This window comes from Peromyscus californicus, unplaced genomic scaffold (assembly GCF_007827085.1).
Source record: "Peromyscus californicus insignis strain IS unplaced genomic scaffold, ASM782708v3 Scaffold_1__1_contigs__length_55948999, whole genome shotgun sequence".
Taxonomy (NCBI): domain Eukaryota; kingdom Metazoa; phylum Chordata; class Mammalia; order Rodentia; family Cricetidae; genus Peromyscus; species Peromyscus californicus.
Genome location: NW_026294492.1, coordinates 5,207,263 through 5,229,559, shown reverse-complemented (window position 1 = coordinate 5,229,559; position 22,297 = coordinate 5,207,263). Strand labels below are relative to the sequence as shown.

Sequence of the window (22,297 nt, the reverse complement as noted above, 5' to 3'; positions counted from 1 at the left end):
CCAAAGTGTAAGCGAGGTGTGAGCCCTTTTCTCCTGTCAGTCACCTTTGGTGTTCCTCACACCAACAGGAATAAAACTCCAACAGGGACTTTGGAAGCTCACAGTGACATGGGCTTCTGGGTTTCCAGGCCTGGGAGGAGAGCCAAACACCTTCCTCACTGTGTGCTCTGCTGTGGGAGGCGCGCTCTCTGTCCGTCTGCACAGCCAGGTCCTGCTCCTGTTATTTGCACATGAAATGAAAATCTGCTGAAAGGAGGGCCACTGACACACACACACACACACACACACACACACACACACACACACACACACACACACACACACACACACTGAAGTGCAGAGATGGGCTAAATTGCTTTGAAAATCGAGCCAAACGTTTGCTCTATGGACTGGCTTGAAATGGTCTTTATCGAAACACTGGTATCATGATGTTTGTTCTTATTTCAGCAGAGGTGAAAATCAGAGTGCCAGGGGTCAGAGGAGAGTGTCTTTGCCAGTGTGTAGGTCTGGGGGCCCTTGAAGAACAGGCAGGAGCAGACACAGGCTTTTACTTTACTACAGTCGATTCAGACTTACTGACACTTGTCCTCTGTCCTTGTGGACGGGAGAATGGGAGGGGGCCAGAGATGGTTTCGTGCAGCTGTGCCTCCTCTAGAGATGGCTCCTAGCTGAGCTAGCTTGGAAGTTTGTTCCCATAATAGGGGACAACAGCGGGGCCTCGTGGGATTGGCATGATGGCAATACACAGATGAGAGAGAGCTGGGAAGAGGATGTAAACATGCCATTTGCCATACTCTTCCTGCGCCGTCCACCCCTCTTTTTGCTTCTTCCTTTCCTTCCTCTTCCTTCTATCTCTTCTCCATTTGCCCGTACTGATTCTCCTCCACTCCCCACTCCCCTCTTTCTTCTCTTCCCTTCACTTATATCTGAAGCGTTTTGGAGTCTGCATGCATGCCCCCAGCATCTGTATAAACCCACGGCTCTGGTGCACCTCACACCACACTACTCTCACGCCTGTGCCTATCTCTACCCCGGGAAATCTTAAACCTGCCGGCTTCTGAACGGGCATAATAGCATGGTCTCATCATAAGGCTGTTGCCACATTCAGTGTCTCAACCCATGGAGAGCGTGGTGGAACCCGAGCGACTCGTGGGAACCTTGGCTGCTGAGGTACCTGCTTCACACTGGACCTGGGCTGTCCTTTCTTCTCACGTTGCAGCCCTTAGGTTCCTGCTCACCCCAGGTCCCTTCTAAGTTCCTTCTCTGTAGTGAGCACACTGGTTCCATCATGGATGCCCTGGTGGCCCATCTTTACATGTGCCTGAGCTTTTGTAAATCAGAGTGAAGCTAAGAGAAGAGGAAGCGTTCAGTGTTTACCTGGCGCTAGATGAATAACGAGACAGTTCCTGCAAGAGTTAACACTCATCTTTTCTGGCTTCAAGAGTGACCCCTGGCCTCTCTCGGTTTGTCATCACAGTGCATTACCCTCAGAAAGAACTCAACTCCTTCAGTAAGGAAGCCTGAGAGTTAGGGGTTAGGGCCCCCGGGGGAAGCAGGAGAGATGAGCTCACTGTGTTTTGAGTGCAGTTTGCTCTTGGCCTGAGTACAAGCAGCGCCTCCTGGTGGTTGCCAACTGCGCTTGGGAGGGAGAGGGAACATCATTTTTGGAGTGTCAGGAGCCTCTCACTGGTCCCGTCTCCTGGGTCCTATCTCCAGATGTGAAACAAGCAAGAAGTTGGTGCTCATCAGCGTCGGTGGAGTCAGACTTGATGTTTGTCCAAATCCCCATCACAGGAAGCTCAGAGCCTCTTGCTTCTCTCTGTCCCTCTCTTTACTTTAAACGCAGATCCCACTGATGCTTCCCTTCGGATCCCTGACCCGGAATGCTGAACCATCTCCTTTCTAGTCAAGCTTCCTGCCATCCACTCAACTGCCTGGCAATTCACTGACCTTTCTTCCCCATTTCCCCCCAGGGAAGCTGCCTGCTGTGTCTGGACCCCATGGGGTGTCGAGAGGGTTTCAGGACTGAATGCAACTCTCTCTGGTTATAATATGATGCTGCCAACGACTTTGAGGCTCCGGGTTGAAGGATGCTCTGTGAAAGAGCATTGTTATTACATTTTTTGTTAAAATATGGATCAAAGGCTGGCTATACAGTAAAAGTGAGAAATGTTAATTATTGTTATAATATCATAACAAAGCAGATGCTGGGGTGGCTGAATCCCATGAGAAAACCTATTATAATAAGCCAGTGGGAAATGTACATATTACAAAGATATTTGGCAAGGAGGCAGATTTGGTTTTGAAATCTCAATGAACAATTAAGTGGAATAAAAAAAATAACTTTTAATGCTAGGAAAAATATAAGTGTCTTGACAACTCTTTTACATAAAAATAAGAAGCTATCTTTTTTTTTTTTTCCTGTGAAGAAAAGAGGCAACATTATTGCTTTTCTTGTCGCCTCCCAGCAGAAGATATATTTATGGCTTCCTTGGGTGTAGGAAGGATTAAAGCGACGTTCTTCTGCACAATGACCTCTAAAATAGCTCTCTTTATGACAGAGATGAATGGGGAGGGGGTTTGTCCTCAGAGCGAAGAGTAAGTCTGATGGTTTTTGAATTTCAAATGAGCCCACGCTGTCCTGCTTGCATCTTTCCTTCCACGGTGTGTATTCTGTGTGATGGTGTGGCAGAGTGGACCCCTGGACACCATCAATGCTGCTGGAGTCTCTAGCTCAAGCTTTTCATGTCTCCTTAGCTCCCCTGAGCACAGTCCCTCTGCCGGGGATGGAGGAGGAGAGGGAGGAAAAGCTGAGAAGATGGGTTTAGAGAGAATGAGAACCCCAAGAAGGCAAGGTCAACAGAAATCGATCTGTGTTCTAGTGCCCTTTGCAAGTGGGGAGTGTGTGAACTCACCTGGCTTGTGGCACCAATTCCCAGTGGGGGATGGGAAAGGCATCTCCCTCAGTGATCCCAGCATGCATCTGCATGGGGACATGTCTTACCTCAGGGGAAGCAAGGGAGATGGGAGAAGAAGCATGCAGCCTAAAGAGCAGCAGCCACGGTGGGCATGTCCTCAGTGAGCACTGCAGCCAGGGATGACAACAGCCGCCCAGGCTCCTTCTCCACATCCCTATGCCTGGAGAGGCACCCAGCCTATCTGCCCTTTGCTAATTCTTCCCACGTTATCTTTCATTTCTCCTTTACAATTTCCCGTTTCTTTTTCAGAAGTATGCCTGTCACCAGACACCCACGAGCTCCGTGTTTGTTTGTTCCTTGTATCATGTGTCCTCTGGCATGAAGGGAAGCCAGCAGGTAAAACAAAAAACAAAAAAAAAAGGTCACTTTGAGATGAGGTTGGGGCAAAAACTTCTGGACTTTGGCAGTTGAAACGGTTGTTTGACAGGACCAGTTGACAAAAAAAACCAAGGGAACCCATGACCTCTGGGCCCTTGAACTTCTGAGGGACACACCAGCAGAGAGATACCAAGTCTTTACCAGGCACAGCCACCTTCAGGAAGCCTGTTCTTCCCTTTGGGACTGCAGACTGGGGAGGGCTGGCATCTTGGCCATTTCTGGGACAGCAGGGCGATTTCAGGTGTGACTGTCATGACTTGAAAGACAGTCTCAGTGCTGCTGTGAGCGTTTGCACAGCACAGAGTCAGGATGAGGTGAGAAGTGAGCATAAGGTGGGAGGGTCTCTCCACCCTCCCCCCAGCTCTTCCCTCCTTGGCAGAGAACTCCCTAGAACAACAGTCCAGAATTGCCAAGCAACATTGTGAGCACTAAGGAGACAATGTCCGGTCCTCAGGACGAATAGCTACCTCTCCAGATGCTGATGAGCAGCTGGAGAGACCAGAGCCTTTCTCCATGATTGGGGGGTGGGGTTTGGGGGGCTGTTGGTGTGATGATTTTCCATTCCTTCTGTCATCCACATTATTAGTGAAAGAGTACTGCCCGGGTACCAGTCAGAAGGGAGGTGAAGCGAGATGCGCTGGCCAGTGGGAAGGAGGTCCAACCTAGAAGTCCACATGTGCAGAGTCATCTGGGGTGAGAGATCAGGGGTGGGACTGGAGGCCAGGCAGCGCTGGAGAGGGATGATCTTAGGGTTCGTTCTTCCTGGGGGGATGAGTTCCTAGGTGGACAAAGAGATGGCAATGAGGAACTTATGGGGGATTGTGGGACTGCAGGAAACAGTGTGCCACATGCTTGGCTCAGGGTAGACTATGAGCCAGTAGAGATGGCTGGGAAGGCCCAGGTACCAGTCAGGCCATGACATAGGTATGTGGGGCTGATACACCTCTACCTAAACTCACATGTTAGAGTCGTCAGCTCTATGACCTTTCAAAGTGATGGTCGCTGGAAGAAAGTACCTTGACTGGAGCAACAAGTCAACGTGTGGTTATTAAAGGGATCACTAATGCCACATGACCAGTGTCCTTGTAGATGTGGCCATGGTGGCAAGTCTGGGGAGGGAAGGCCACGTGAAGAGACATGGCTCTCAGGCTGTAGGCATTCCCATTGCAGCTCAGAAAGGGCAAGAGAGTGACCATGCCCCCTGGAGAGGCACAGAAACAGCAGATCCCATGCAGGCTGAAACTAGGTGCAGGATCCCTGAGACAAGGGCAGGCATATGTCTATGCTTCCATTGCACCCTGGTGCCCCAGGTAGTGACAGCTGGTTAGGCTGGAGGACTTAAGAGACACAAGAGTGACCGAGAGAGAAGTCCCCACCCCATGAATCTGAAGCCTCTGATTCCATTGGTTGTAGTGCACACCAAGACAGCCCAGCTCCTGGCCAGATGGACGGGAGCCTCAGTCTGCTGCTCCGTTTGATGCCGCACATCCACCCTCTTCCCACCTTAAGAAAAAAACGCCATGAGTTAGGCAGACTATTTACCACCCAATAATGTCTTTTTGTAAAAAATGTTTTTACCTTTGATCAAAACAAAGACGAAAATAAGATGAGCCAGGCTCTCAAGTTTCAGTAAGAGCACGTGTGCTGGCTAATTTTATGTCGACTTGACACAGGCCAGAGTCATCTGAGGGGAGGGAACCTCAGCTGAGAAAATGCCTCCATCTGATCGGGCTGCAGGCAAGCCTGGAGAGCATTTTCTTAATTAGTGGTGGATGGGGGAGGGCCCAGCCCCATTGTGGGTGGGGCCACCCCTGGGCTGGTGGTCCTGGGTTCTATGAGAAAGCAGGCTGAGCAAGTCATGAGGAGCAAGCCAGTAAGCATCACTCCTCCATGGCCTCTGTCTTCAGGTTCCTGCCCTGCTTGAGTTCCTGACTTGGCTTCCTTCAGTGATGATCTATGGATGTGGAAGTGTAAGCCAAACAAACCCTTTACTCTCCGACTTGTTTTTGGTCATGGCGTTTCATCATAGCAGTAGTAACCTTACCAAAGACAGAAATTGGTACCAGAACAGAAGCAAATCGCTGTGACAGGCCTGACCATGTTTTGAGGAGGATTGTGCAAGGACTTTGGGCTGGAAAAGTTATTGAGTGTTGAGAGTTCAGTGGGTTGTTCTGTTGGAGGTTTGAAGAAGAGAATGCCGATATCAGTTCAGACAATGGAGGCCCGGCTTTCCAAGTTTCAGAAGGAAGCACAGACCCTGTTGGGCCATTTGTATGAAGAGTCTGTGGTGACTGGTCAGCTGGAGCTGAAGAAATAGCTGTGATTAACAAGAGAACAGAACCACTGAAGTGAAAACCTTTGTTTTGCTGGGACAATGGACGCTGGTCAGCTGGGGCCGAAGAATCGGCTGTGATTAAGAAGAGACCAGCATCCTTGAGGTGAAATCTTCAGGAAAGTGTTTCCTCAGGGCCGGCACATGCAAGCTGTGTTCAGAGGTGGCCAAGGTTGTACCTCATCCTGGCAGCTGAACTGGATAGTGTAAGAGTCACCCAGGTGGTCCTGGTTTTGAGGGCACGAAGGAGTCATGCAGAACAGCTGAGGCTTGGCACTGTGGGGGGCCACTGGCGAAGGTGCAGCCCAGTTGAAGCAGAAGACCCCGGCATTTTGAGGTGGCAGGACCATGGGACAACCACCAAGAGCAAAGCAGCTGTGGAGTGGAGCCGGCTGGAGCCTGGAAGACAAGCTATGTGTGCTGCAGAGGGCGGAGCTGGAGAAGTGACCCGAGCCCTTTAGAAGAGCCCAGAAAATCGTGAGTAAATCCCAGATATTGGACACCGAAGCATTTACGCTGTTGGAGTTTGGTTTTGCTTTGTTCAGATTGTGACCATGCCCTGGTTTTTCCCTCTTGAAGTAGGAAAGTGTTTAGCTTATTTTTTATTTTATAGGAACCCACAGTTGAGAGATTTTGAATTTAGATTTCAGATTTTAAAGGAGACTTTGGATTTTGACAGAGACTGAACTTTTAAAGTGTTTGAATTAGTCTTTACAATCATGGGGATGAACCAGAAAAGGGAAAGGTTATGTCTTAAAAACTGTTTTGTGTCAAGTTGACAAGGGGACAAGTGTGCTGGCTGATTTACTGTGAACTTGACACAATCTAGAGTCATTTGAGAGGAGGGAGCCCCAGTTGAGAAAATGCCCCCATAAGGTTGGGCTGTAGGGAAGCCTGGAGGGCATTTTCTTAATTAGTGGTTGATAGGGGAGGGCCCAGCCTATGATGGGTAGTGTCATCTCTGGGCTGGTGGTCCTGGGTTCTATAAGAAAGCAGGCTGAGTAAGCCATGGGGAGCAAGCCAGTAAGCAGCACCCCTCCATGGCCTCCACATCAGCTCCTGCCTCCAGGTTCCTGCTCTGACTTCCTTTGATGAGGAACAGTGATGTGACAGTGTAAACCCAATGATCCCTTCCCTCCCCAACTTGTTTCCAGTCGCACTGTTTCATCACAGCAATAGTAACCCTAGCTGAGACAGTGAATGAAGATGTTTTTGATTGCTGAGTACCAAACTGTCTCTGGACACACAGGTTTCACAGCGAATGCCATGTGTTGCGGCACTTGGCACTTGGCTGCTGAAGTCCTTCAGTTCAAGTCCCCAGGAGGGAGCCACATGGGGTAGTGGTTGCGATAGTGCTGGATGAGGTCTGTTGGTATCTGGGGCTCCTCTTTTTACTGTGCTGAGTTCCCAGGAGCAACCCCGAGACACAGTAAAAACCTGAAGCAGCCTCCATCTCTGCCCTCCCTCATGCCTTGACAAGAGGGACTGACTGCATGCAAACAGCTTGCAAAGAGGTAGGCTAGGGAGACCAGCCTTGCCACCATCAGCAATTGGCGCAAGGAGGTGGTGGAGAATGAGGAGAGGCCAGCGAGGAGGTGGTGGAGAATGAGGAGAGGCCAGCGAGGAGGTGGTGGAGAATGAGGAGAGGCCAGCGAGGAGATGGTGGAGAATGAGGAGAGGCCAGCGAGGAGGTGGTGGAGAATGAGGAGAGGCCAGCAAGGAGGTGGTGGATAATGAGGAGAGGCCAGCGAGGAGGTGGTGGAGAATGAGGAGAGGCCAGCAAGGAGGTGGTGGATAATGAGGAGAGGTCAGCAAGGAGATGGTGGAGAATGAGGAGAGGTCAGCAAGGAGGTGGTGGAGAACTGAGAGAGGCAGGTTTTCTAGCCCTGGTGGGGAGCTAGATGCTCTTTTGTGCCAATTGATGAAGAGCAGTCAAGTCCCGGGGTCTTTTATGGGAAGGGTACTCTGTATTGCACTGCTGGATCTTCATTACTTGTCACTGTAAGTGGGGTTTACTCCACATCTCTGGACAAAAGTCAGCCGCACAGCTTCAGTCAGAGTTAGTACTGTCCAGCTGAAAATGTTATGTGTGGAAACAAACAAACAAAAAAAACAGAGTATTTTCTCAATTCAACCACCCAAGTCATCGCCCGAAGCATGTGAGCGATTGTCACCTAGAGGGCTGGGCTCTGGGCAGGAGAGGTCCGTGGGCAGATGTGGGCTGAGAGTGTGGTCGAAGGCTGGGGGCACGGGCAGGAGAGCTGCCATCAAATTGCAGTCCTTTTGGGGCATCCTTTAAAAGTAAACATTGGGTGGTCTTCCTAGGGAGAGATTATCCCTGCAGACTGGGTGTAGGTGGAGACGCTGCAGTCACAGCTGTGTCTATTTCTGGAAGGCTAGCAAACCACCTTGTCCGTGACACTCAGCTTTGTGTCTCTGGTTGGATTTCATCGATCCCATGGGGGCACTGATCTGGCTCTTTCCCTCTAAGCAGGGAATGAGGGAGGAGTTGGGAGAGGAACCTCATTTGAGTGGACCCAGCCCTTGGTGCTGTAGCTTCCATATTTAAAATACGTATTTTGTTCCTCGAGAATTTCATACGTGTATACAGCAAACTTTGATCATTTCTCCCTTCCTAGTCCCCCACCCCCACCCCACCCCAGACCTCATACTCACACTGTGGCGGTACCTGAAGTCCATTTCCTATAACCTAACCCTAACCCTGAGTCTTACCTGTGGGTGGCTTTACTCTTGAAAACATGTGTCTTCAGACTCTGCTTCCTGCTTTGGTGGCATTAGAGGCTAAAGCATTAACATGTCTTGTTTTCTAAAGCAAGTATGACCATTTTCCTTCACTTCTCAAGTCTCATATGCAGACATTGATTGCACAGTGATTGCCACGACATATTTAGTTAAGAAATAAAACTTCTCTACAATAGCACTCTGGCCAGGGAAGCAGATCAGCGCCTTGCTTAGCCATCCTCAGAGGAGTGAGTGTCCTCCTTAGCAAATGGGAACAAATAGACACCCGCAGGTAGACATTATGCAGAGAGCGAGAGATCTGGGAACACTCAGCCCTGAATGGGATGTCTCCATCAAATCTTTCCCCTCAGAGCTCAGGGAACCCTGTGCATAAGGAGGGAGAAAGGGTGTAAGATCCAGAGGGCATGGAGTTCAGCAAGAAAACAAGGCCTTCTAAACCAGCTAAACAAAGTTCGTATGGACTCAGAGTCTGAGGCAGCATGCGCAGGGCCTTCATGGTCAGCAGCAGATCCTCTTTGTAGATATTATAGCTTCCAGTTTCATGTTTTGATAGGTTTCCTGAGTGTGCAGTTGAGTGGGTCTCTGATTCTTGTGCCTTCTCTTGGTTCCTTGTGTCCAATTTGGATGTGTTAGTTTTTATTATATTAGTAGTATATTATTATCCCTAAAAGCCTATTTGTTTTCTAGTGAGAGACAGAAGGGAGTGGATCTGAACAGGAGGTGAGGTAGGGAGGAATTGAGAGGAGTAGAATGAGAGGAAACAGTAATCAAGATAAAGTATGTTAAAGATAATCTATTTTTAAAAATAATTACAAAGTAAAAAAAACAAAGTAACAAAAACCCAAGCCCTGTGATAGCATCGTTCCTCTGGTCTTAATAAATCCCGAGAGCGTGGGGGTGTGAGAGTGGGAGGCACTGAGGAAGGTGTGACAGCATTTCCCTCTTCAGGCTGGCAGGAGATGCACAGCCATAAGCTGATGTCCACAGCAGACTGTGGTCCCTTAATTCTTTAGGGACCACGCCTCAGCTGTATCCTGGGCTTCGAAGCAAAATTTCAGGAGCCAATCCAAAGAGGAGGTACAGTTTATTCAAAAAAACATCTAAAACAAATCATTTAAAAAATGTATTCTTGCCGGGCGGTGGTGGCGCACGCCTTTAATCCCAGCACTCAGGAGGCAGAGGCAGGCGGATCTCTGTGAGTTCAAGGCCAGCCTGGTCTACAGAGCGAGTTCCAGGAAAGGCACAAAGCTACACAGAGAAACCCTGTCTCAAAAAAACAAACAACAACAGCAACCAAAAAGTATTCTTTGAAAACCACATGCATTTGTACAGTTTATTTTGATTGTATCTACTACCCTCTACCACCCTCCAACTTACCCTGTGACACACCAACCTGTTTCCCTCATGATTTCATGTCATCGTCATCATCGTCCCCCTAGGTTCAACTAGTGCTGACCATCCATGAATGGCTTTGGAGATATATTCTTGGGAATAGGCAACTTCCTAGTGATCACATCCCCAGAGAAAAAGTGGCTCTCCTCCCTCCCTCAACAGCCAACAGCTCTTCTATTGTGTGTGTGGGGGGGGGCGGGCGGGGGGAGGTGACTTGAGCGCCCCTCCCCCATCCACGCTGGGATTGTGACTAGATGGAACTTGGGCAGGTCTCGTATAGGCAACCCCCACTGCTGTGAATTGATGTGTGGATTAGTCGTGTCCGTATTTAAGAGGGGTTAATAGAAAGTTAGTGGAGCAGGTAAGAAGACCCGGTAGAGAAAGGCGGCTGTCATGATGATGACCTGAGTTTATTCCCCGGGACCCACACGGTGGAAGGAAGAGAACTGACTCCTGTAGCTTGCCCTCTGACCTCTACACATGTGCTGTGGTGCACCCATGAACATATAAAAAGTAATAAAACTTTAAAAGAAATTATAAAGAGGAGGTGATCAAGGAAAGAAGGCGGCACACGTGGGAGCCTGGTGTGGGCTTCTCAAAGGAGAGCCATACTTCATTGTCTTTCCAAAAGCCATAGATGGAGTCTTGATGAGCTGTGTAGTTGGTTTTTTTTTACTCTTTGGGGGCCCGCCACTGAGCTCTCAAATACAGGGAGACTTATTCTTACTTATGAATGCCTGGCCTTAGCTTGGCTTGTTTCTAGCCAGCTTTTCTAACTTGAATTATCCCGTTTCTCTTTAACTACGCTTTGCTTCTGGGATTTTTACCTTTCTTTAGTCTGTATATCTTTCTTTCCTTCTTACTCCATGGCTGGCTGGGTGGCTGCTCCCTGGCATCTTCCTCTCTTTCTCATCTTCCCGCTCCTTGTTCTCTTCCCTAGATTTCTCCTCCTGTTTATTCTCTCTGCCTTTCGGTCCCATCTATCTCTCTCCTGCCTTGCTATTGGCTGTTCATCTCTTTCTTAGAGCATCAGGTGTTTTAGGCAGGCAAAGTAACAGAGCTTTACAGAGTTAAACAAATGCAACATAAAAGAATGTAACACATCTTTGCATCACTAACCAAATATTCCACAGCATAAACAAATGTAACATGTCTTAAACTAATATTCCATAACAGAGCTCTGAAGCTGTTTTCTCCAAATGGTGGCCGAGAAGTTTAAATAAGATTGCAGGGTGTTTCCTGAGGTGCTTCCGGCAGGATTATACTTGATAAAATGAAACTCTCCATCCTGGGGATGCTGGGAGCTAGGATCTCACTCCTGTAAGCAAAAGTTAATAGTTTTTTTGTGAGATTACTGATACACATCCTGGGAGGAGTGAGGCCTTGCCTGAGGTTACATAAACGTAGGCCTTAGGCCTGGTTTATTGCTATTTTCACATTCTAATTTGTGTACAAAAGAAAATTTACCTCTGTATTGGCATGCATTATAGCTAAAGTTGGGAATTGTGCTGGCCATCTTGATTCTTAGCTGGCAAGAGGTCTCTACCAGACTTGGGAGTGACGGGCTCCTTTTACTTTCCATGGCCTTATAATTTTCCCTGTCTTGACCCTGTGTGGAGGCCCAAGTTACTCAGGGTCAGAGAATCTGAGCTTGCTTTACCCAGCAAGGCTGCATAAGGGGATGGCTTGACTATGGGCATGGTTACTAGGTGTTTGGAAGGGTCTACACTTGGCTGTGCAGTGTGCTTTGATCTAGCAAGGGGGAGGTCTTTGTCCTGCCCCTTGACATTGTTATAAAAAGCCCTTTTGAGGAGGCAGAAGGGGCCGTTGGGTATTGACCCAGGTCCTCCCGAAGCTATCCTGTGTCTCTTCTCTTCCTCTATTTTTCTATTTAATATTTTCTTATCTCTCTCTCCTCTTTATAGGAACCCTGGAAAAGGTGGGAGCTGGCCTCCACTAACCCTGTCTTTTTTTTTTTTTAAACATGTACTTATACTTCCTTATGTACGGAAAAAGGACTTGGGTAGTGGGGCTCAAGAGGGACATTGAGATGGAATGTTAGGGGTAAGCAGTTTTTTAGAGGAGTTATTAATGCTGTGGACAGACAGGCAGGCAAGAGCATGGCATGGGCTCAGAAGTTTCACCACAGGAGTTGGCAGCCAGCGGGGGAACAGAGTGGGGAGCAGGTAACACCTTGATGTGGTGCTTGTGGGGTCTGTTGGCTATGGACTCACAGAGCACGCGTTAATAGGTCCCTGTGGGTGTCCGGAGAGCAAGGGAATGCTGCAGGTGTACACCACAGCCTAAGCAGCAGATGAATGCCAAACAACATTTTTTAAAATTATTTTTCTTTTGAGAACTTCCTACATGAACATCGTGTGTGATTACCCCTGCCCTTCTCTCCTTCCCAAATTCCTCCTGTGTACCCCTCCCAAATTCATGATCTCTTCTTTAATTGTTTCTGTTTCATGTATATTCATGTTCACACACACATACGTGTGCATACATGGATATCATGTCTTTCCAAACTACTGAATCCATTTAGCAATGCTCCCGTCTCCACAGCTGACCACTCGGGATTGAACGACCCATGCAGGAATTGTCACTGGAGAAAACTGACTCCCTTTCTGCAGCTGTGGACCACCTGTGGTGTTCATCCAGGGGTGGGACCGTGTGGAGTTTCCCTTGCCCGTGTTGGCAAATTGTTTGGTGCTGTGTTTGTGCTCATCTTATTTAGGCAACCGTACTGATGAGATATGACAGGTGCGTGTTCCCTGTCATGTCTAGGAGGCATGCGTGTTCCCTGTCATGTCTAGGAGGCATGCGTGTTTCCTGTCATGTCTAGGAAATATGCGTGTTCCCTGTCATGTCCAGGAGGCGCTGTCCAGCAGTGGGCACCCTGGTCCTCTGACTTTCACCGTCTTCCTGCGTCCTCTTCAGTGATTTTCTCTGAGCCTGAATTGTGGACGGATTAATGGGATCCGAGTACCACGCAGACACTTTTTCTCTGCGTGTGACCAGCTGTGGGTTCATCGCTGTCTTCACCTGCTGCAAAATGAAGCTTCATTGATGAAGGGTAAGAACTGCACTCATCAGGGTAGGTGAGAGGATGGGTTCTACATAGCATTCTCACGTGTGTGTGTGTGTGTGTGTGTGTGTGTGTGTGTGTGTGTGTGTGTGTGAATGTGGATATATATGTGTGTATGTGTGTGCTTATATGGATGTATATGTGTGTGTGGATGTGTATGTATATGTGTGTATGTGTGGGTTATGTGTGTGTTGCAGGGTACATATATGTGCATGCACTTGGGAGGCCAGATGTTAACCCTCAGTGTGATTCCTCAGGGCTCATACAGCTTTTTTCTGACAAGATCATTAGGCTTTCTGGCCAGCGAGGGAGGCCTAGGGATTCCCATGGACCTGCCTGAGCAGGTCCTCCGCACTGAGGTTGCAAACTCTTACTGCCATTTCTGATATTTTTATGTGGGTTCTGGAGATTGAACTCACATCCTGGTGTTTGTGGCAAGGGCTTGCACTGAGCCGTTCCATCCCCAGCCCTCCTCCTTCATTCCGATGTAAGCAGCAATGCATGGGGCGAGCTGTCTTTTGTCTCTCTTGGAAAAAGTCAGTAAAAGCTTCCTGAAGGGTTCCCGTGTCAACCGGGATTCCCATTTGGAGCTTAAAGGGAAGCTGCACTCTGGTCACACATGTTACTGTCTAGTCACAAGCCAGCTCAGTTCAGGGCAGGAACATCTGACATCACCCTTCAGCCTGGCCCAGCAACCAGGCTGGAAAGCTTATGGCTGGGAGTGGTGTGCCCATCAGCACGTTACCCTCGACACGTAGAGTCTAGCTGGCACTAGCCGGTCCGCGCCGTGGTGTTCTGAGAGGGAGACCAGACTTCACGACGGCAGCTCACTTCCAGAAACCAGGCCCCGTGCTACTGGTGGCCACACTCCAGACTGGGCATGGGATGGTCAGGGATTGGGTGAACAGCCCCGAAGCCTGGACCAGCCTCAAGCGAGGTCCCAGATGTTGCGTTTTCCTCCAAACCATCCTGGCTGTGGTAGCAAGACCTGAGCCTGCAGACAGGCATAAGGCTTCAAAGGACAGAAACACTCACCTTTTCCTTTCTGAAACAGACATCCTGTCAGACAGAGAGTCCGTTTTGCTTTGAGAGGGTGTCACTGGTACAATCCTGATGCCAAATACAGATGCTCTGGAGAGAGAGAGAGAAAAAAAATAATCAGAACAGAACTTAAAACACACTGGAAAATTCCTGGTAACAGAGAGTAGCTTTGGTGAGGCCAGGAACTTGCAAATAAAACTCAACAGCAAATAGAAGTGAGTGTGTGGGGGTGGGGAGTTCACCCAATGGAAAGGAGCCGTGCAGCATGAGCTCCTGTCCTGCCTTGATGGTGCACTCCAGGCCAGGCCCTGACAGAGCCGCCTGGTATGGAGGAGATGTGGAGACCCACACGCAGTGTGTGACCCTGTGTTTGCTCTGGGGCTCTATAGGGTAATGTGGTAAGTTTCAGTGCATTCAGGGTCCTGCCCATGTGGATTGTGTTTGGGGAGATGGTGGGATGGGATGTGGACTCCTCTGCTTTGCTGAGCTATCTAACTAGAGTTTTCCTGCCTGGCCCATAGTCAGGACAAATCTTTCTCACCTGCCAGTCCCACAGCTGCTCAGACCCGACCAAGTAAACACAGAGACTTATATTGGTTACAAACTGTATGGCCGTACCAGGCTTCTTGCTAACTGTTTTTTCAGCTTAAATTAATCCATTTCCATAAATCTATACCTTGCCACGTGGCTCGTGGCTTACTGGCATCTTCACATGCTGTTTGTCATTGTGGCGGCTGGCAGTGTCTCTGACTCAGCCTTCCACTTCCCAGCTTTATTCTCCTCCTTGTGCCGCCTATACTTCCTACCTGGCCACTGGCAAATCAGTGATTTATTTATTGACCAATCAGCAACACACTTGACATACAGACCATCCCACAGCAGAGGTAGGGGACAGGGAAGGACAGGAAGCTCACAGTGTGGCCCAGCTGTGCTGGGAGGTGGGTGAGTCTCAGGCTTGTAGAGGCCACGATATCCTGGATTCTGGGTAGCTATGCCCTTGAGGGAAGAAACAAGTCTGAGGATTCAGTTGATGAGAGCTGGAAGCTCCCACTATCCAGGAGGGCAGCCCTGGAGGAAATTTAGCCTATGGTATTAGAAAGCCTGGGACATATAGTCTCAAAGGATGCCTAAGGTTGGATGGTCTGGTGTGGTACCAGAACCTGGGATGTGTCAGAGGTGAGGATAGACAAGCCATATCTGGTACCTGGGCCTGGTGTACACAAAGCCCAGTTAGATATCTCATAGAGGGAAATAACCTGTGGAAACTCTTCAGATCTGCCTGTGGATGGTCCCCTGCTTGCCAGTGTCCCTGCTGTGATTTTTCAGAGGAAAGTGGTGACAGTCCCCATGTATACCTTATCGAGGCCCAGTTATAAACACTTGCAAGGAGAATGTCAGCTTGTAATTTCAACTGTAGTGTTTATAGCCACCCAGAACACTACACAGGCTAATAGCAAACAGGGTTATTGGCTTTTTTTTTTTTTTTTTAAAGATTTGGACTTTTAAAGGACATTAGTAAGAACACCATGTCCATCAGCATAGAGTGTTTGAAAAACACTCATAAAGATCTACTCCTACTGAACTTGGGGGCCAAGTCAATTGGAAACAGTGTCGAGTTTAGGGCTCTTCATGTGATTTATTGTATAGCGAGAAGGACACTAAGTAGACCTGACCTACAGAAGACTGTGGCCTGGGCCCCTGATAGATAAGCATCAAGACAACCTCCACTGACACCTCATGGAGGACCAGAGTGTCTGATGGGCTGGACCTCACTTAGGGGCAGGGGTCAGAGGAGGGTGGTGGCTGTATCTTATAGCGCTGCACACTTGGTGATGTCTTCTAAAAATCCCCTGAGGTTGGGGTTTCGAGGAGTCCTCCCTGCCTGTTCTATCTCAGCAGCTAAACTCAAATCCCTTCGATTCTAGCACCTTGCCAGTCCTTGAACTCCTCTACAAGGTGTTAGTTTGTCAACTTCCTGTTCTAGAATGTCCTCAGCAGGAAGGATGGATGACTCACCTCATGATGGCCCTGTGACTTGCTTTCTCCCCGAAGCTGGCCAACCAGAATCTCTCTCCAGGAAACTGCAGATGTCAATCTGCATGAGCTTACCCTGCAATCTTGCAGGTACCTGATGCAGAGTACCTGCTCGTCTCCACAGATACAAGATACGGTGGTCATGTTGCTTGTAGACTTGACAGAGTCCAGAACAGCTGAGGGATGGGGTCTTTGGACATGCCTGTGGGGGATCGATGAGGAAGGCCTGTCTGAGTTGTGGGTGGGGCCATTCCCTGGCTGGGACCCTGGACTGCGGAGAAAGGAAACTCCCAGCACTCAAGCAAGCGTTGCTCTGCTTCTGACGGGGCCACGATGTGACCAGTTGCCGCCTTGACTTCCTCACTGTGGCGGCGGACTGTGTCTTGAACTGTGAGCTCGTCTGAGCCCTTGCTTTCTTGAGTCGCTTTCGTCAGAGCATTTTATTGCAGCAATGGGAGAAGGAACGGAGGCGCGAGGAAGTAGCAAGCCTCGTGTGGCCTGTTCTGAGAACATTCGAAGGAGTGTTCCTTGAGACGTGGCGGCGGCAAGATTCAAAAGCAACTGTGAAGAGCCTGTGCTTCCTGTGAGATGAGTCTCTGGGACTGAGGGGAGTTAGGGAGAGTTCAGAAGCCCCATCTGTGCGGGGTGGGGGTGGGGGTGGGGGTGGGGGAGCGGGGAGCTGGAAGGGTGCTGGGCTGAGGTGTGAAGCTGTGCCACAGAGAAAGGGAGCGAAACAGAGCTGCACCCACAGAGGTGCAGCAGGCTCTCCATGTCATGCCTGTGGTGTGCTTACGCGGGAGGAAGTGAAGAGCTGCTATTTTAAAGGCTGGCTGCCGTTCGCGCTTGTGGCTTTAGAGCTGTGGTTCTCGGTCACCCACATCCTGGTGTGCATCCTCTGACCTCCTCCCTACAGCAGCTGTAGTACAGTGAGCCAGGGGAAGAATCCTGGAGGTGCTTCTGATGGGACAGCTGCTCTGTTAGCTGTTTCCTAGACACTGTCTCTCTCCCTGCAGAGCAGTCCAGGAGTCACCTCTTGGGCTGTGAGCTCAGGGCAAGGTTTGGGAGCCTGTCTTGAGAAGTTGAGGCCAAAGGATACATGAAAGGAAAGAGGTGGAGCAGGTCATTTGGCTGTGGGGGTGACTCTTAATAGCCAACCCAAGGGTTTCAGCCAAGAATGGTGGCAGCTGGGTTGAGAGTATAGGGAGGGAGTTCGCTATCCCTGCCCCCCCAGGTGGCCCTCAGACCAGTGGTTCTCAACCTGTGGGTAGTGACCCCAACAGGGGTCACATAGCAGATACCCTGTGTGTCAGATATTTACATTACAATTCATAACAGTAGCAATTTGACAATTATGGAGTCGGCATGGAAATAATTTTATGGTTGGGGGGGTCACCACAACATGAGTGACTGTATTAGAGGGGTGCAGCATTAGGAAGGTTGAAACCCACTGCTTTAGAGCACCAGCATTCTCCTCAGTATGGGTCTCCTGTTCAGTCTCTGGTCTGGGTATTGGTTCCTTTCTTTTATACCCTGCCCTTCAGTCAAAGCTCCAGATCCTAGGCTGTGCTAAAGGATTCAAAGTTTGGGATCCTGTCCACCTTTGGAGTGGAGTGGCAAGAAAGACAGATGTGTTGGTGGGCCAAGCATGGGGTGATCGGGCTGTAGAGTGGGTGGTTGCATGTTCTGTCATAGCTCTGAAGGACAGAACTCCCAAATAAGATGGCAGCAAGACTCTACACACTGAAGAAGTAGGGGAGGATCTGTCTGAGTCTCGTCTAGCTTCCCGTGTTGGCTGGCTGGGATGGTCAGTCTTTGTTAATTTAAGTGCATTTAGAATCGCCCAGGAGACACATCTTTGGGTGTGACTGTGAGGGAGTTTCCAGAGAGTTAGATTCCTGGGAGGAAGACCCACCCTGACTGTGGGTGGCAGCAGCCCAAGCTACAGGGTTTCTGGACTGAATAAAACAGGGAAACAGAGGAAGGTGAAGTGACATGGGCATCCAGATCATCTTTTTGTTTCGTTACTGATGACATGATGGGCCCAGCAACCTCAAACTCCAGCCTCCATGATCTTCCCACCGTCATGGACTGTGCCCTCAAACTGTGAGCCAAAAGTAAACCCTTGTTTCCTTTGGCTGCCCCCCACCCGCATGCTCGGTCCCTGCAAATGAGAGAAAGGAGGTGTGTGCAGACTCGGTCAGTGCCTCTTGGCCTGCAGCAGCCTCACTCTGCTCCATCTCTGCTGACAAGTCGCTTCTCCCAGGAGTCACAGCCAGATTTTCCTCTTCTCATAAAGACATTAGTCTTGTTGGGTCAAGGCCCCCTTTTAATAATAACGGTCCCTTTTAATTTGTCATCCATGAGGACGACTCTGTCTCCAAATAAGGTCACATGCGCAGGCACTAAGTGTTTAGAACTTGGACACTCCCACTTTCGTGGCAGAGTAGCTCAACCCACAGTCGACGCCAGATGCAGTGTGTACCCCATTTACAGTTCTGAGTGTGGTCACTCGGGATCTTGGAAGATACTTGGGAGACTGTGTTTCTGGGAGAGCTATCAGCAGTCTGTGAGATTATCGTTTGGGTCTTTTGTTAGGCTGTTACAGGACAAGGTGACCCCGAATGAACTTGGGGCCATTCCAGCTGTGTGTGTCTCATGAGTGGTCAGTCCTTGGCATGCTGTTCATCAAGTGCATTACCTAATGTCACTGGCACTGTGGCCAAGTGTGTGTCATCCTGCGGGATTCAAGAGCCTGTCTGGGGCCAGACTGAGTTCTATACACAGAGTCACGTTGAACAAAAGCTTCAGTGTCCACAGGGTTAAGTCCGTGTCTACAGGGCTATGTGGGATATCTGTGGCTGCTATGCAGAACTGGCCTCCTTACTTCACTAAGATTTGGTTTAAAAAAAGAGAGAGAGAGATGAGATGGTGACATAGTCCCCTTGGATGGCAACTGCAGTGTTTTGGACCCGGGTCACATTCTGATGTCTGTTTGATCATAAACACCTGGTCCCTAAAGCAGCCGTAGTTCATTTCGCTTTTAAAGACCGGGTTGGCAAATTTAAAATTCAAATTCATAGGAACAGCGGGGAGAGAACGTAGCTATAAAAGTGTTTCAGACTACAGTGTTTTAAATGAGGGTTAATTTTCTGATAAAGTAGGAAATGAAGAAAAAATTATCTCCCTGCACGCAAGCATGGTTTAGAATACTATAGCTCAATTAGATGTTCTGATTGTGTGAACAACCAGCCTGGTAGCTTGTTAAACTACTTCTTCTTCTTCTTCTTTTTTTTTTTTTCAAATTATGAAGCTTTTCTGTGATGAGATTAGCAGGGGTATTAAGGCTACCATGGATGAAAGATCCATCTGAGCCAGGAGGGAAGATGATAACTTGAAAGGACCCAAAACTAAACAAAAATCCCACCATGTAGCCATCGTTATTAAAAAGTTGTTCCATGAGGAAATGAACTCCTGGACTTCAAGCAGAAAAGTTATTATTCTTTGCTCCCTTCCCCAAGATATCAAGCACCTTTGACTCAATGGAGTTTGATTTGCATAGATGGACATGAGCGTCTCACATGTTAACAAACTCACACACAGTATCATTGAAGGAAGTTTCTAGTGGGTAGAAGGATTACCTCCTAAAGGCTGGGTTGAGAGAAAAGATGAGAAAAGACCCCAGGAACTGTGTGATTGTTGCCACAAATCAAATTTGATGCTAGAATTTTCAATAAGTGCTGTGGAATAATCTTCTTGTCCACTGTAAAGATTTGTCACTCGAATTGGTTTAATAAAACATTGATTGGCCAGTAGCCAGGCAGGAAGTGTAGGCAGGGTGACCAAACAAAGGATGATGGGAAGGAGAAGGGCAGAGTCACAGAGTCACCAGCAGATGCAGAGGAAGTAAAATGAGAATGTTGTACTGAGAAAAGGTACCAAGCCACATGGCTAAATATAGACAGAAATTACGGATTAATTTAAGAATAAGAGCTGGTTAGTAATAAGCCTGAGCTACTGGCCAATCATTTATAGTTAATATAAGCATCTGTGTGGTAATTTGGGAAGCTGCTGCTGGGTATTTGGGAGTTGCTGGCAGGGCAGAAACTTCCTCTTACAATAAGCATATTGTCCTTTTCATTCATTCTCAAGTCTTTTTATGTATGCTCACTGGGCTATGTATGCTCACTGGGCTCTGTATGCAGAATGAAGAGATGGGTTATCATTTTGTATGCATCTCTTCTGCTTCTAGGGTCAGTAGTAAAACGGAAGATGATGTTGACGATCCAGGCTTTGTTCACAAGCAATGTGTCACCTTGGTGAGATGTTTGGTTCATGTCGTGACTCTTTCACTTCTCATTCCTACTCTCTGTGTTGCTTTTTCATCCCCTTGTCCCAGCCTGTGGCAGTATGTCCCCAAACACACCACCTGCCTAGGATAGTTCCTGGTATATACAGTGCCTGCCCACAGGCCACATTCCCTCTATGACTTACTCGGTGTCTTCTCTAGGCTAGCCTGAGGTTATCCTTTTTTGCTTTATGCCAGTTTCAAGGTCCCTGGTCTCTGAACTCTCTCCATGACATGTTGTGGAATATTACGTTGTCTATGTAAAGATGTGTTGCATTTGTTAATGCTGCAGAGACTTACTTTAACTGTGTAAAGATGTGTTGCATTTGTTAATGCTGCAGAGTCTTACTTTAACTGTGTAAAGGTGTGTTGCATTTGTTTGTGCTACGTTTGTTTAATTATGTAAAAAGACGAGTTGCTATTTCACCTTGCCTGCCTAAGGCACCTGATTGGTCTAATAAAAAGCTGAATAGCCAATAGCTAGGCAGTGGGGGGATGGGTGGGGCTGGTGGGCAGAGAGAATAAGTAGGAGAAGAGAACGAGAGGAGTGAAGGAGAAAGAGAGGGAGACGCCCGAGATAAACTAGCCAGGCAGCAGGACATGGAATAGGACATACAGAGTGAAAGAAAGATAAAAAAGCCCCAAGGCAAAACATAGATGAAGAGAAACAGGTTAAAATAAGTTACAAGAAGCTAGTGGGATAAACACAAGATAAGGCTGAGCATTCATAATTAATAATAAGTCTCCATGTCATGATTTGGGAGCTGGCTGGTGGCCCAAAAGAAAGTATGCTATACTGACCTCCAGCCTTCCACCCAATAGCTCAGGCGGCCCTTCTCTGCCTACTCATTGTCTCACCCCTCAGCTCAGGTGCAGCCCCACACTGATGGCTCCAACCTTGCTGCTTCTTGGCTATCTACACCCTGAACTATCTAACTAACTGGTGTCTCCAGCAGGTGACATCTGACAGAGTGTGTTCCTGTGCTTTACTTTGTTCTTTGTGAGAATAACATCTGAATATCTTTGAGAAACTCCAAAGGAGACTCACACCAACTCGATTTTGAAGATGAGATATATCTTCCCTGAAATCCCAAGAAAATTGACCTTAAGGGTCTTGAGAATTGTGTGGCTCTTAGGATGTTGGGACGGAGGCTGCTAAGCTCTAAGCTCAGGTAGGGGTTGGGTCCACCGGGCTGAGTGGAAGACAGTTTTGGTGGACTGGTGACCAGTAGTTGGAGACAGATTCTGTCTTCTATCTTTGGGCCAATACAATGAATTATTGAGAAACAAGATGGTGCGTGATCTCTAGAATGGGAGCAAGGAAGAGCGCCATCCTGGCTCCTTCATCCATAATGCAGCATTTTCTGAAGTAGACCCAGCTTGCATTTATTTTTAATTTGTGTGTGTGTGTAAATGTAAATGTGTGGGTGCTCATGTGCCAGTGTGTATGTGTGGAAATCAGAGGACAACTTGCAGGGAATTGGTCCTCTCCTTCTGCCATATAGATTCTAGGAATCAAACTCAGGTCCTCAGACTTGGTGGCAAGTACCTTTACCTGCCTAGTCATCTTGCAAGCTCTATTTATTTATGTTTTTGAGACAGGGTATCTCCTGTAGTCCAGGCTGACCTCAACCGTGTGTAGTGGGGAATGACTTTGAAGCCCTGATCCTCCTGCTTCTAGTCCCCAGGTGTTGGGATTGGGTGCACACCACCTTACCCAGCCTGCCTTGTATCTTAGAGTGAAGAGCGTTTCTCACAGTGGGAGTGTTCCAGGTGGGTTGCCCTCACCTTACACTCACCACCATTTTTTTTTAGCAGTAAGAGCCAGGAAATGTTATGAACCCTGGGTACCTCAGTTTCTTTGTGTGTAAAATGGGATTTTTAAAATGCACCATGAAGTTCCAGGGAAAGCTGCAAGGAGTTGACCTTTGGGAAGAGCTACTGCT

General features: G+C 48.4%; 1 long non-coding RNA gene across 36 annotated transcripts in view; it reads left to right on the top strand.

The window, feature by feature from the left end:
- The window catches only part of LOC128115271 (uncharacterized), a 307,172-nt gene that overhangs the window by 166,606 nt on the left and 118,269 nt on the right, over positions 1-22,297 (top strand). For 32 of the 36 annotated variants that reach the window (XR_008220070.1, XR_008220073.1, XR_008220074.1 and 29 more), the window contains 2 exons: positions 3,228-3,314; positions 5,264-6,165. The exons of 2 other annotated variants lie outside the window; for them this stretch is intronic. This is a non-coding gene — a long non-coding RNA (uncharacterized LOC128115271). Of the gene's footprint in view, positions 1-3,227; positions 3,315-5,263; positions 6,166-12,783; positions 12,920-22,297 lie in introns of all 36 variants that reach the window. 2 more of the 36 variants (XR_008220058.1, XR_008220075.1) reach the window with 1 other exon arrangement.